At 35.3% G+C, this 14,147-nt stretch overlaps 1 protein-coding gene across 2 annotated transcripts in view; it reads left to right on the forward strand.

The window, feature by feature from the left end:
• The window catches only part of Nubpl (NUBP iron-sulfur cluster assembly factor, mitochondrial), a 202,779-nt gene that overhangs the window by 111,036 nt on the left and 77,596 nt on the right, over window positions 1–14,147 (forward strand). The window contains exon 1 of one of the 2 annotated variants that reach the window (XM_047539926.1): window positions 1,147–1,237. The exons of the other annotated variant lie outside the window; for it this stretch is intronic. The gene's annotated coding sequence lies outside the window, so the exon portion shown is untranslated. Of the gene's footprint in view, window positions 1–1,146; window positions 1,238–14,147 lie in introns of those variants that run through there. 2 annotated transcript variants of the gene reach the window in all.

Genomic DNA, 14,147 nt, shown 5'->3' on the forward strand with positions numbered 1-14,147 from the left:
AATTATAGATCCACCTAACCATCACAACTGCCTACTGGATAGCTCTGCTTGACTGTCATATGGATCCCTCAAAGTCATAAAGTCCAGATGAAAACTTACCATCATTCACCTGAAATTCCTCCTTCTTTGCTTGTGATCGAGACTTAGTGGTAGGAACTACCATCTGCCCAGATATTCAGACCCAATCTTGAGTGCCATCCTTGACTCATCCTTCTTCTTCTCCCACTGCTCATATTCATTGTGTCCTATTTTTCCCATTTGCTGCTGTCCCTTCTGCAGTGTAGTTTTCTCATTTCCATTCCTTGGGAAAGCCGTAACAGACTTCATACCATGTTCCTATGTAATCTGAACCAGTCTGACCAGCTTTTCCAAAGTATAGGTTATCCCCGCTCCCCCATCATGTTTCTTTCCTGCTTTAGACTCTTTAGTGGTACTTGGTTTTCTGGACAAAAGTTCAAAATCTAACTTGGGAGAGCAGGCCTTCTTGATCTGATCATGGTGCATTCCCCTACTCCTACTCTGTTCCAACTGACCTAAGCAGTTTAATATTCCTGAATTCAGTTTGCTTTCTCTTACTCTAGCAAGATTTTTACTTTTGCTTTTCCTTCTTGCTGAAATACTCTTTGAAACTCCATCTCATCCTTCACTTCTCTGCTTAGATGTCACCTTTTCTGGAAAAGCCTCCTGTGATAACCCCTCATCCCACACTGAGTGCTCTCTAGTGTGTTTGCATTACCTTAAAATGGCCAACCTTTGTCTTGTCTTGGCCTTTATATGAGCTGCTTCCTCTGTCTGCAGAGTCTTTCATACCTCCACCCTTTACTACTCATTCTACTCAGTGTTCTGTGGCAGTGCTCTTCATCATAGCAAGAAATTCTTCCCTTTACTTTGTGAAATTTGAAACAATTCTGTGGTATTCTTAAATTTTAGAAATTTAGAATATTGTACATTTTGATTTTAATTTGTGTTTTTGCCCCTTAATCTAAGCTGTTAAAAACAAAACCAAATCCCAAGCCTGTTCTTTAGCTTTATGCCTCTGTAAGCAAGCTGACATTGCCTAACTTGGGAATCGATTATGTGCCAGAAGTCAGCTGATGCTGTTTGTTTAAAAAAAAAAATGGTATTTTCAGCTTTCAGCCCCAGCCACTGAACCTGACAAGTTCTGACATCTCTTCTCTTGGCTGCCTCTCACTTCTTTTCCTGTTTCCATGGAAATGGACATCAGATCACAGAAACAGTAAGATACTAGGGGCTAATTGCTATTGCAGATTTCTGAATTCTCTTTGTTTGTGGAATGATTATTTTAGTGACTCTTGCCCACTATATCTATATATCCTAGTTAGCCAAAACATCTAAAGCAATTTCTGGGTTTGGGGGCTATATAAGGTTTCCCAAGTGCCACTAACTGGTATCCTAAAATGCATCCTTTGTTTCATCTTTCTGGGAAAATACATTTTAATTTAAGAACTGTAATCTTGTCAGAAAGAGGCACTAGATTTCAAGCCAGGAAATCTGGCCATAGTCCCAGATCTGCTACTACCTTACTGTATAACCTTGGTCAATTTCGTTATATTTATTGAATGAGCCAATGGCTGCTACTTAGTCCTTTGACTTATTTACAAGTGACCCAGAGAAAAAGACTGTCCTTCTGCCAGTGTGTTTTAATAAAAAGCATAGAAATAAACTACATAACTAATTTTAGTTAAGGAAATCAAACCACATTTGTAGAACTCTAAAATGGAAAAATGATTTTATTCTTAGCCCTTTATTTACTTCTTCTGTAAAATGATCAGAATAAACTTTGTCAATGGTTAGAAATGTTAGTGTAACGTTATCTTTTTATTATACATGTGGTTTCCTGAAACAAGTACAACCCTTATCTTATAGCAAAATACAGTGATTAAAATTGTAATTGGAAAATTCCTTTCATTTTCTACTTAATGAAGAGATTTATTATATTCCTTATCTAATTTGTCTTTTGTTCACATCTAGTATGTATAAGAATTTGTCATAGCCATATACCTATGTAGTAGGCTTATCTATACTAGGTCAGAATTTCTTTGTAAATCTATATTTAGAACTTGGAAATCTGTGTTTTGTTAAGTGTAAGAAAGGACTGGCATGTACATATAAAAAAGGTTAGCTTTTACTGAACCACTTCTTTATAATATCTGTTCTATTTCAAATGAACTTGAGTAATTGTAATTGAGTATGAATAAAATGGACCTCTTTTTTTATATGGCAGAATAAAATGCAGGTTTATACCACACTCCCAATTGTAGTTGCAAGTATATAGACGTAAACTAAACATGTGTTCTGAGGCCCCCAGTTGAATTGGGGTTACATTATCAAAGTGGCTAGCAGCTTTGCCCAAACAGGAAAGCAAGGGTTGCTAGATGTGGGTGTTTACAGCTCATCTTTCAAAGGATACTTTAACCTGGCCCATGCTGGGAAATACGTATGGGAAATACGTTTATATGGCAGATACCTTTGTGACTCTTGTCTGACCCACATCCAGTTTATGCCTGCCTGGCCATTACTGTGGTGCTGGCAGCTTGACCTTGTGTTCACCCTTGTATTCCAGGGAAAATCTGGCCTGGTATAGCCCCTGGTTCTTCAAATGGAAGATGCAAATTCAGTATGCCATCACAATAGGAAATAAGTTCAAAGATTTATTACTTACAGATCCTGGGTATGGAGGATAGCCCTCTGTCACCAGATCAGGCAGAGAGAGAGAGAGAGAGAAGGACAGCATGCACAAGAATGTGGCAACCAGCAGTATATATAAGGGAAGAGGGTGGGGGTTACTTTAAGTTTGTGGGAAATTGAGTAGTTTGTTTAAGTGAAATAGCAGGAAGATAGGGAGCCCAAGTGCGAAAGATGCCTAAGTTCTCTCTGGTCATTGACTTAAGCTATAAGGTGTGGTATTCTACTTTTAATGCCTAGGCAGGAACTTTTGCTGAGTCATTTCTGCTACAAAATGTTAAGACATTACAAGTAAATTAAATGGGAAATAATTCATTTTATACTTCATAGTCAGGCAGATTTTTCTAAAAGAAAAAAAATCTGCCTTATTCAGTTTTCCGTCAGTTTAGTTTCCTATATGGAACTAATAGTCCTGTAGTAGACTTGAGATCTAGCCATGCATGTCAATTCTTCCATTTGTGATACAGCTGTGAACTTAAATAGATCTATCTTGGGGCCTAGTGCTTTTAGGTATAGTGCTTAAAAGCAAAAGTTTATTTCTGTAAATAAAACATATTTGGTACTTGTAGTATCATTAAATAATCAGAAAAAATAGTCACCAAAAAAACTATAATGGCCCACTATCAGGTAAATTATTTTTTGGCATATTCTTTCAATTACAAATAATCTAGTGCAGATGAATTAGTAGAATGAATTCATGAAGTCTTTCCTAAAACAACTGATTTCCTTTCTAGAGTTTCTATAACCCTTAACATTAGCCATTTACAAACCCTTGAATTCCTTCATTGAGGGTGAGGGACCAAGCCTTTTTCTTTTCATCTTGAACACGCAGATAGCTCCTGGCATGCAGCTGAGTTTCACTGTGTGTTTGTTGGCTGAATAAACAAATGAGTAAAAAATGACATGAATTTTGGGGAGTCAGATGGAATAATGACAATATTAGAGTCTTTCCAGCTTAAAGAAATACAGATTCCCTTTTGTAGAGTGCGTGATTATCAGTATTACTTCATTAGTGACTAAAGAAGTCTTAGGAACATTGCTCTCTCTAGTTCTTCTACTGTTTTAGATATTGGGTTTTTTTTTTTTAAAAAAAATCCTTTTCCTCTTCTTTACCTTTTGGGAATCCCTACAAATTTGAATATTTGATCATTGAGTGGTGTCCTGTAAGTCTCAGTGATTATATTCTATTATTTTTTTTCTTTCCCTTTTTTCTATGTCTGTCTGTCTGTCTGACTGGGATATTTATAAGACCTGTCTTCAACATTAGGTGTTCTTTCTTCTGCTTACTCTAGTCTGCTGTTGAGATCTTCAACCCCTTCCTGGACACTTTTTTTAAAACAGTGCTGACTATTGAACCCAGGGCCTCACACATGCTAGACTAGTGTTTCACCACTGAACTACACGCCCAACCCCAACTGTTTATTTTATTCGATATATTGAATTGTTCATTTCCAAGATTTCTATTTGTTTGATTTTCATGATTTCTCTTTGCTGTATTTCTCACTTATATCATGAATTTTCTTCCTAATTTTATCTTTTTGTATTTTCCTTAATCTCATTGAGTTTACTTATAATCATTCTTTTGATTTCTTTACCAGGTGTTTTGTCACATCCGTTTCTTTTGAGTCTGTTTCTAGAGAGTTATTGAGTTCCTTTGGAGACATCATGCTACTTTGTTTTTTTCATACTTCTTGTGTCCCTTCATTAAGATTTGTGCATTTGGTGGATTAGTTGTCTCTATTATTTTTATAAGTTGACTTTCATAGTATATTACTTTCTTTTGAAAATTCTTCTTAGGATGTCAATTTTAGAGGCTATGTTGGCTTTGATTCCAGCTGGTGCCATGGTGTAGTCTCCTTAAAGTTTTTCAGCCTTAATTGATAGTTTTGGGCAAAGTATATGTGGTGGTATGGTCAGTGAGCCCTTTTGTCTCTGGAGACCAAATAGAGGAGAGGGTACTTCTGTGCCCCATGTGTGTTTGGTACAACAGCAATGGGGTATGTACTATTTTAGTTAGCTTTTTGTTCCTGTGACCAGGATAAACAACAGGAACAACTTAAGAGGAGGAAAAGTTTATTTGGGGTTCTTGGTTTCAGAGGTCTCAGTCCATAGACAGGCAACTCCATTGCTCTGGGTTCAAGATGAGGTATCACATCATGAGTGAAAGGTGTTGCAGAGGGAAGCTGCTCCCCTTGTGGCAGCAAGGAAGCAGAGAAAGAGGGGGAAAGGGGGTCACGGGGAAGATGTACTCTTCCAGGACACACCCCAGTAACCCATCTGCTGCAACCATAGCCTACCTGCTTGCAGTTATTACCTGGTCAGTTCATTCAAACTAAAATGGATGGATGAAGTTACAGCTCTTCTAACCTAATCATTTTACCTTTTAATATTTCTGCTTTAACAACTTTTGGGGGACACCTCATATCCAAACCACAATACCTACTGAGCAGTCAGTCTGGATTGGGAGTGGTGGAACATGGTGGATATTTATTCAGTAGCAGTGGCAAATGAGGCATGGTTTGCATGTGCTTGGACCAAGCAGTGGTGCAGGGCAGGCCACTGCTGATGGAATGCATACTCTCAGGCCCCACAGTGACACAGGGTCAGTGGCAGGTCTGCAGGGTAAATCTCCAATATGTCGCCTACACTACAGCAGCCTTTGTTTTGATGTTGGGTTCTCTTATTCACCCTTTCCCTTGCAAAGGGGAGTCCCCTGGTCAAGGAGCCAGGTTTGTAGTAGCCAGATATGTTTTATTCTACTCTACACTGTCATCCCAGGTCTCCATATCTTACAGGGCTCCTACCTCTCCCTTACTGAGTTTCACAGTTGTTGCATGCCCACTTTCCTTGAAATGCAATAGTTTGTTTGTGGAGGAGAGGCCACTGCTAGACAACTGTATTTGGCCATCCTGCCAGTTGATTGACTATTTATTTAGTACTATGATGTGCTAAGTACAATGGTAGGGGCTGGAGGTAACAGTAAAGAAATAGTGATCCTGTTCTCAAAGATCATATGTTTTGATGGGAGTAACAGAAACAATTAAAATAGTATAGTATTGACAAGTGATCAATGCTATGGAAGAAAAGAAAGATAAGACAGTAGAGAATGATGTGGAAAGGCTTATCTGAGTGAGATTTAACTACAGACTCAGTTGAAAGGGAGTGAACCATTAAAGTATTTGACAGAACATTAACATGGAGGAACCAAGTACGGTGATCCCAACTGAGCAAGGAAGCCAAGGACTAGATCATGAAGAATTGTATAGGCTTTGGATTTTATTTCAAACGTGGTAAAGCCATTGGGAGTTTTTGAACCATGGAGTGACATGGTCTGATTTTATTTTTGAAAGGATTACTTTGGTGATTTGTATAGAGGGAGTGAATTAAATGCAGGAAGGGATGAGAAAAACAAGTACGATGCCAATTCAGAGGCTGTTATAAGACTCCAACAAGTCTGAGATAGGTGCTATTTTTTCCTTCATTTTTAGGTCAGAATATAGAGATATAGAGAGGTTAACAGACCTGTTCAGTGCTACAAAACCAGTCTGCTTTATTAATTTCTGCCCTTATGTTACAGTGTCTACCATGAATGAGTTTAAGATTTTTTGGCATTGTATATTATTACAGTATATCTAATTAGTATACAAATTCCAAATGGACATTGTCTTGAATTATTTCCTCATTAGAAAAGCAAATTTGTTAAAATATTTGTTATTGTAGAATTTATTAAACAGATTCACTATATTCACTATAACTATATAGAGTGTTGAATAGATAGGAAAAGAACATATATTCTTGTTAAATGACATTTAATATTAGAAATTTTTACTAGAATAAAATTCTTCTGTATGTGAGCATAAACTACTCTGAGGTTAGCTTCATTCTGAAACTGGCTCATAGAAATAATGTAATCTGAATAATCAAATTAAAATATGAAAATCAGTACTACTTTTAGGCAACATGGGCTTAGGTAAAGGGTAGAATCTTGGGAATATTCTGTTAATTTTTCTGAACCTATTATTTTTATAACTAAACTGAAGATACTTCAGTTTACATCACAGGATTGTTATGGTTATCCAATGTGATAATGTATCTAAAGTGTGAAGCATATTGCTTTGTACATAGGCATTACTAAATGTTATATTCTTTCTTACAAAAAGCAATATTGTAGGTTTGGGATGGATCATTAAAGAAAAATTATGTAGAAAATACCGATTAATAGCCTAAATTCTTATAAAACTTTAGTGTTTTTACTCATTTCCTTCCAGTCTTAAGTATCATGTCTTATAAAAAGCTGTCTGAAGTACCGGTAGAATTGTATTAGCCTTTAGGAAACAAAATTCAGAGATGTATGATAACTGTCTTTAAATGTGTAAAGAGCTGTCATGTGGAACAGGGAGTTTGTTCTTTATGATTCAAGAGAGCAGAACTATGATTCAAGGGTGAAAACTACGGAGAAGGTTATTTTGGCTCATTAAAATAAAGACATTTCCAAAAATAGAATGAATGTTATATCAGTAGAACAGCTTGTTCATAGGTACGTCAATTTTTCAGACTGTGTCAGGTACTGCAGGTTTTTGATTCAGTTGAAAATTTGTTCAACCTCTGAAATTCACTAAAACCCAAGCTACATCGAAGCAGAGATTTTGTCTGTTTTGGGTACTGTAGTATCTCAATGTACAATAACACAGTGTACTATATCTGTTGAATGAATGAATGAATGAATGAATGAATGATTCAGTTGTTCTTGGAAGTCATATGTATATTTCCCTCCTCTTTGCCTTAAGTTCAGTACTGATTTTTGGTTGGTGGTTTGAGTGTTTACTTGGGATAAAGATAGGAGAAACTATGTGGAGTTACTACTTAGTAAGCAAACAAAGGAGTTAGTACAGGGTTACTTAACAGTAGTGCTAGAAATATTATGGGACGATGATGCTTTGTTTTGGGGGAGATGTTCTGTACATAGTTGGTTTTTTAGCAGCATTTCTGCCTTCTACATACTTATCAGATACCAGTAAGCCCCCCCCCCCAACACACACATACCAGTTGTGGCATTAGAAATGTCCCTAGACATTGCCAAATGTACCTTTGTGGGAAAATTGCTCCTTGTTGAAACCACCAAATTACGAATAATCCCCTAGAACACATACTCATGCAAATAGATCGGATATTTTCATTAGATAAAATTAGAGAAAATAGTTTTATTTGACAAATCCCATTGTAAATTATTTAATAAAACTCTGCATTGGTATAATTCGTATGTTGAGGCATGCATGTGACTTTATAATAGAAAATTGTTTCTATAATGTTCTTGTATTCCTTCTTTTAAAATATGGTGAATTCAAGTTCGTTTAGCTTTAGCATCTCAGTAAATGAGGACTTACCAGTTTTCTTCCATGGTGGTAGAATTGTTTAGGTCATATTTTTAGCTCCAGCTTGCTTTTTTTTTTCCCCCTCTTTTTAAAATTTTTATTTTTACAGACTGCATTTTGATTTTTTCCCTGTTTTTCATTTTTATTTTCAGCTTGCTTTGAAAATCATTATATGTTACAATAGAGATGTGGAGAGTTCACAAGCAGGGCTTGGTAGAAATAGTTTCTTGTAACTATCAAAGACAGAAGATAGCATGAAATGTAATAGCAGAAGGAATAGTAGCAGCAGAAAGCTGACCAAGGATTCCAGAAGCAGAACTAAGCTTTCTAAAAATTATGCATTTTTAAAATTTCATATTTTTCATCTTAGTCTAGAGGTTTGATCATCTCATGGTGAATATTGCTTCATAAGTAATTATGGTATACATTAGTCTCACTGGAAATCAATCATTTTTAGGCCACACTAAGTTTGTACTTGTTGACTCCCCTCTCTGGTATTTATGTTGATATTTCCTGTTGTTTAAATCTAAATGACAAGCTTTAATAAATCTATGCTTGCATTATATTTTAACTTTGTATATTTTCTTGTCACATTATACTTTCTTTAAAACATATTATATTGAACTATTCATGATCCTGATTTAATTATAGACTAGGCATTCTTATATTTTGATATGCAACACTTGCATACATACTGTGATGAAGTCATTTCTAAAATATAGTGGTCTTATAAGGCATTGTTATAAAGAAGCATCTGTCAACATTTCTATTATAAACTCTAATTTATTTTTAAGAAGTTTCTGACTTGTCTATTTCTAAATTGCTTTGAGTCGAAACCTAATATAGTTGTTGTCAGCTGAAATCCAAGTTTTGTTATAGAAAGAAAAAAATTGAAGCTCATGTTTTCAACTACTGTGTGTTAAAGCATTTAAAACCCTTATTTTTAGTGGATTTGGGTGCTTTTAACTTGGTATTTATTTCCTTTAAACCCAAGTGAGGAAATAGAAACTGACAGCCCCTTAAATAGGCTTGTTTCTTCTGTGTTGTGGTATAACATTTTTGATGGCCTTATTTGAAAAGTATTTACCAAGTATAGATGCATTAGGTATTTTGTTTGAAGCACTTTATAACCTGAAAGTGTCTGTATAAAGCCTGTGGGTAACTAGATCTAGGTTTACTGCAAACTTGAAACTTGAAAAAGTATCAGCTATAATGAGATTCTGGAGACAGCTCTGTGGTTGAGGAAATCATTAGTGGTCTAATGATCAATAGTTGTCATTCTTATTCCCTTTGTCCTTTCTTGAGTGGAATTTCACACAAAATTAAAAGCATTAAGGAGCTTAAGTATCAGAAATTGAATGATACTATTATTATTCAATGATATACATATCTTATACTCTATGTACAGAATATATAATGAGGAACAAAAAAGGCACACCCTTCCCTTTTGTGTCATGCAGTAAGGAGTTACATGATAAGCAAGCAAACATAGAAGAGTGCTTATTTATTTTGATTAAGTATAAAAATATTCCAAAGGATTACCTTTTTGGAAATGATCTATAATACAGAAACCTACATTTAAATGCACAAGTTTTCTATGTTTATTGGAATATAAATATTGAAACATATTACTTTAGTTATACTTAAACTTTTGTTATTTCCACATAAATGGAACCTTTCTATATATTTTAATTTATAGTTAACTCTTTGCTTGGAACTTGATTTTTGTGTATTTTTCTCATATTTGGCTACCCTCACAGTATTGGTTATTCTAATAGTTTTTCAATAGACTTCCTAGGCAAATGGTCTTGTCTTTGACAGTGTATGCCTCCTAATTGTTTTACTTTTCTTATAGCATTTGTCTGGCATCATCAGTTGAATTTTGACTAGCATCAGTGATAGTGGACATCCTTGCCTCTTATACAATATTGATGGCAGTGCCTCTCTTTCACTATAAAGTATGATATTTATAGTAGGTTTATAGTAGATTCTTTTAGTTAAGGATATTTCCTTTATTTTCAGTTTATAGACATTTAATTATTTAGAAAAAATAAGATTCTGCTTATAGAATGGCAGCATAGGTAATTTGGACCAAGAATTCTGCTAAGGACAACTAAAGAAATTGTATAAAATATGAAAAACAGATTCCTACCAGCATCTGGAATAAATTGAAAACCAATTGAAATAAGCCTATTCTTTGAAATCTACTTTTTGAAATTTTTTACTGTGGTTCTGAGGATTGAAACTAGGGTCTCATACTTGCTAGTCAAGTGCTCTACTGCAGAGTTACCTTCCCTACCCCACTTTTGTTTGAAGCATGGTTGTTGATCATAGCTTACCAACTTTGAAAATGAGTTCTGCGTATGCCTCATAGGGCTGAAGGGTATGCGTCAAAATCTGGATTCTGCCAAGGGTGAAGATAGAGCCTCTTACTTGGAGCTGGAACCACAAAAAGCTGAGCTCTCAGAGTAAGAGTGAATTAATGTTTTACTCAGTCCTTCCAAGAACTTGTAGCACAAATTTTCATCATGTGCCAAATCAGGGAACCTTAAATTTAAAATTTGGATTAAGATGTTCTTGGTTTGTTAGCTTTTCCAAACCCTGGCAGAAGACAATGAAAGTTCTCTGTGGAAGAGAATGTTCATCATGTGTATCAGTTTATTTTTTCAAATAATTTTTTAAAAAATATCTTGTTCAGAACACAGGCAAAGATAACCAGGCACAGAAGGACAAAAACAAAACAAAAAAAAAATAAACAAAACTTTGAGTAGTCATTACTGGATGTAACAGACAGTAGAAATAAACTCAGTGAAGATAAAATATTGGCATTATTAGACACAGACTATATAAAACATCTAAGCTTACCATGATCGAAGAAATAAAGTCAAGAATGATGGAGGGGAGGGGATGTGAGGGTAGGAAAGAATCGGACATTATTATCCTGTGTACATATATGATTACACGACTGGTGTGATTCTACATCATGTACAACCAAAAGAGTGAGAAGTTATACTCCATTTATGTATGATGTGTCAGAATGCATTCTACTGTCATGTATAACTAATTACAACAAATTAAAAAATTCAGTAAGGAACTTGAAACTAGAAAAAACTACCTAACAGATTTGAAAAAGTTTCAAATAATTTAAAAAGTGAAATATATATCATTTAAAATTTAGTCATTAGGTTTTATATCAGATTAGATGCACATGTAAAGAGAATTAGTGAACAGGGAGATAGATCGGAATAAATAGTCCACAGTGCAGTAAGGAACAGTAAAAAGTGGGAAGTTCAAAGGACAGAGATATGGATACTCAGTGCAGATTAACCAAAGCAATCCTGAGCAGGAAGAGCAAAGGATACTCGGAATCAGAAAGCCAGAGAGCCAATTTGAGTTCCAAATTCCATACTTTACTTATGCAATAAATTTGACTAAGACAGTCCTTTTTTGTGCCCCTGGATCTCATCATCTCTTCTAAAATGGATACTGTTGTGATAATGCAGATTTACTTAGCTCTATTCAAAAACTGCTCAAGTTTTCTTTTCTAACTTCACTCTTCTTTCATTCAGTCGTTTCAGGAAAATATTTAAGTATCTAATATTTCTTAGACCCTAAGGTAGATGCCAGGAATGAATACACGGAACAGTTTGCTCATGAGAAACTCAATGCTGTCAACTGTCAGCTTGTAGCTGGAGAGCTAAGAGGCTAAATTCTTGGAAATGCCTAGTGTTGTGAAAACCCAGAGTTAAATAGTCAGCATTTTGACAACAATCCATTTTTGTGAATTATATTCAGAAATAATACTTCCTCCTTTTATAACCTTCCTCAGAAAAGAACACCACCAGAAGATACTCTGAATATTATTCTCAAGTTGGTCAAATATATAATATAAGCTAAGAATGGAATTTGGATTTCATGTTGGCTCTCCAGATTTCCAGTTCTTTTCTTATTTTTCTTTTTTATTTTTACAGGCTGTGTTTTGATTCATTGTACACAAATGGGGTACAACTTTTCATTTCTGTGGTTGTACACAACATAGATTCCACCATTTGTGTAATCATACATGCACATAGGGTAATGATGTCTGTCTCATTCCACTGTCTTTCTTACTCCTGCCCCCTTCCCCTTCTCTTTTCCCTCTGTACAATCCAAAGTTCCTCCATTCTTCTCTTACCCCCCAACCCCCAAACTCCATTATGTATCATCATCCACTTATCAGACAAAACATTTGGCCTTTGGTTTTTTGGAATTGACTTATTACCCTAGCATGACATTCTCCAATTCCATCCATTTACCTGCAAATGCCATAATTTTATTCTTCTTTATGGCCAAATACTATTCCATTGTGTATATTTACCACAGTATCTCTATCCTTTCATCTATCAAAGGGCATCTGGGTTGGTTTCACAATCTAGCTATTGTGAATTGAGCTGCTATAAACATTGATGTGGCTGCATTACTGTAGTATGCTGATTTTAAGTCCTCTGGGCATGAACCAAGGAGTGGGATAACTGGGTCAAAAGGCGGGTCCATTCCAAGTTTTCTGAGGAATCTCCATACTGTTTTCCAGAGTGACTGCACCAATTTGCAACTCCACCAGCAATGTATGAGTGTGCCTTTTCCCCCACATCCACACCAACACCTATTATTGCTTGTGTTCTTGATAATAGAGAGTAATTGGAGTAAGATGAAATCTTAGGGTAGTTTTAATTTGCATTTCTCTAATTATTACAGATGTTGAACACTTTTTTCATATATTTGTTAATCACTTGTATATCTTCTTCTGTGAAATAAATGTCTGCCCAGTTCCTTAGCCCATTTATTGATTGGGTTCTTTGTATTTTTGGTGTAAAGTTTTGTAAGTTCTTTATAAATTTTGGAGATTAGTGCTTTGAAGTATGTGTGGTTCTAGCCGTGCTACTGCTTATACCAACCTCACTCTTCTTTATAGTTTTGAATGTAGTTAGACTAGACTTTGGAAAAGTTACTTATCCTACAGAATCTTGGTGAGTCATTTATTTTACATTTCTAGGGCATATTCTTTTAAAACATTGCTGATTCAGTGCGCCATTTTTAAATGTTAGGATTACATTAGCTTTCTTGTTTTGTGCATTCACAGTCTCCAAATTGGAATAATTCTTTAAAAGTCTCTGGGTCAGCTAGGTACAGTAGCACATGCCTATAATACCAGTGGCTTGGGAGGCTGAGGCAGGAGGATTGTGGCAGGAAGATTGTGAGTTCAAAGCCAGCCCCAGTAAATTAGCGAGACCTTAAGCAATTCAGCAAGCTCCTGTCTCTAAATAAAATATGAAAAAGGACTGGGAGTGTGGCTCCATGGTTAAGTGCCCCTGGTACCAAAAAAGAAAAAAAAAAGTTATCTGGGCCTAATTACTTTGAGGGTGTGAGTTGGTCTTTGATTATTTTTCAATTTCAATTTCATAAGTGTGTGTGTGTGTGTGTGTGATTTTTAAAAAAAAATATTTGTTCTTTCCATATATACATGATAGTAAAGTGTGTTTTAACATATCATGTATACATAGAATAAGTATAACTTGTTCCCTTTAGGATCCTTAACTCCATGTGTGTTTGGTGATGGTGGTAATTGTTGTGGTGCTGGGTATCAACCCTGGGGGCGCTCTACCACTGAGTTACATTCCCAGTCTTTTTTATTTTTTATTTTGAGTCAGGGTCTTGCTAAGTTGGTGAGGATGGTCTTGAACTTGTGATCCTCCTTCCTCAGCCTCCTAAACAGCTGGGATTATAGGCATTTGCCATCATGCCCAGTTCTTATGTTTTTATTTAGGTTTTCTTTCTCTTCTTGCATCAGTTAATTTCTGTTTTCTTAGGAAATGATCCATTTAGTCTAGTTTGAAAATTTTATTGGTGTGATATTATATTTAGTATTCTGTTCTAATATAAAAATTTACATAGCTGTTAAATTCCTTTTCTCATTTGTAGTTCTAGTTTGAATTTTTTTTCTTAATGAGATTTGTCAAAATAGTGTCTTATTTTATTCTTTTTTAAGAAAAGAAATCTTTTGATCTTGTTAATTGTGTTTACAGGTTATTT

Source organism: Sciurus carolinensis, chromosome 2 (genome assembly GCF_902686445.1).
Source record: "Sciurus carolinensis chromosome 2, mSciCar1.2, whole genome shotgun sequence".
NCBI lineage: Eukaryota > Metazoa > Chordata > Mammalia > Rodentia > Sciuridae > Sciurus > Sciurus carolinensis.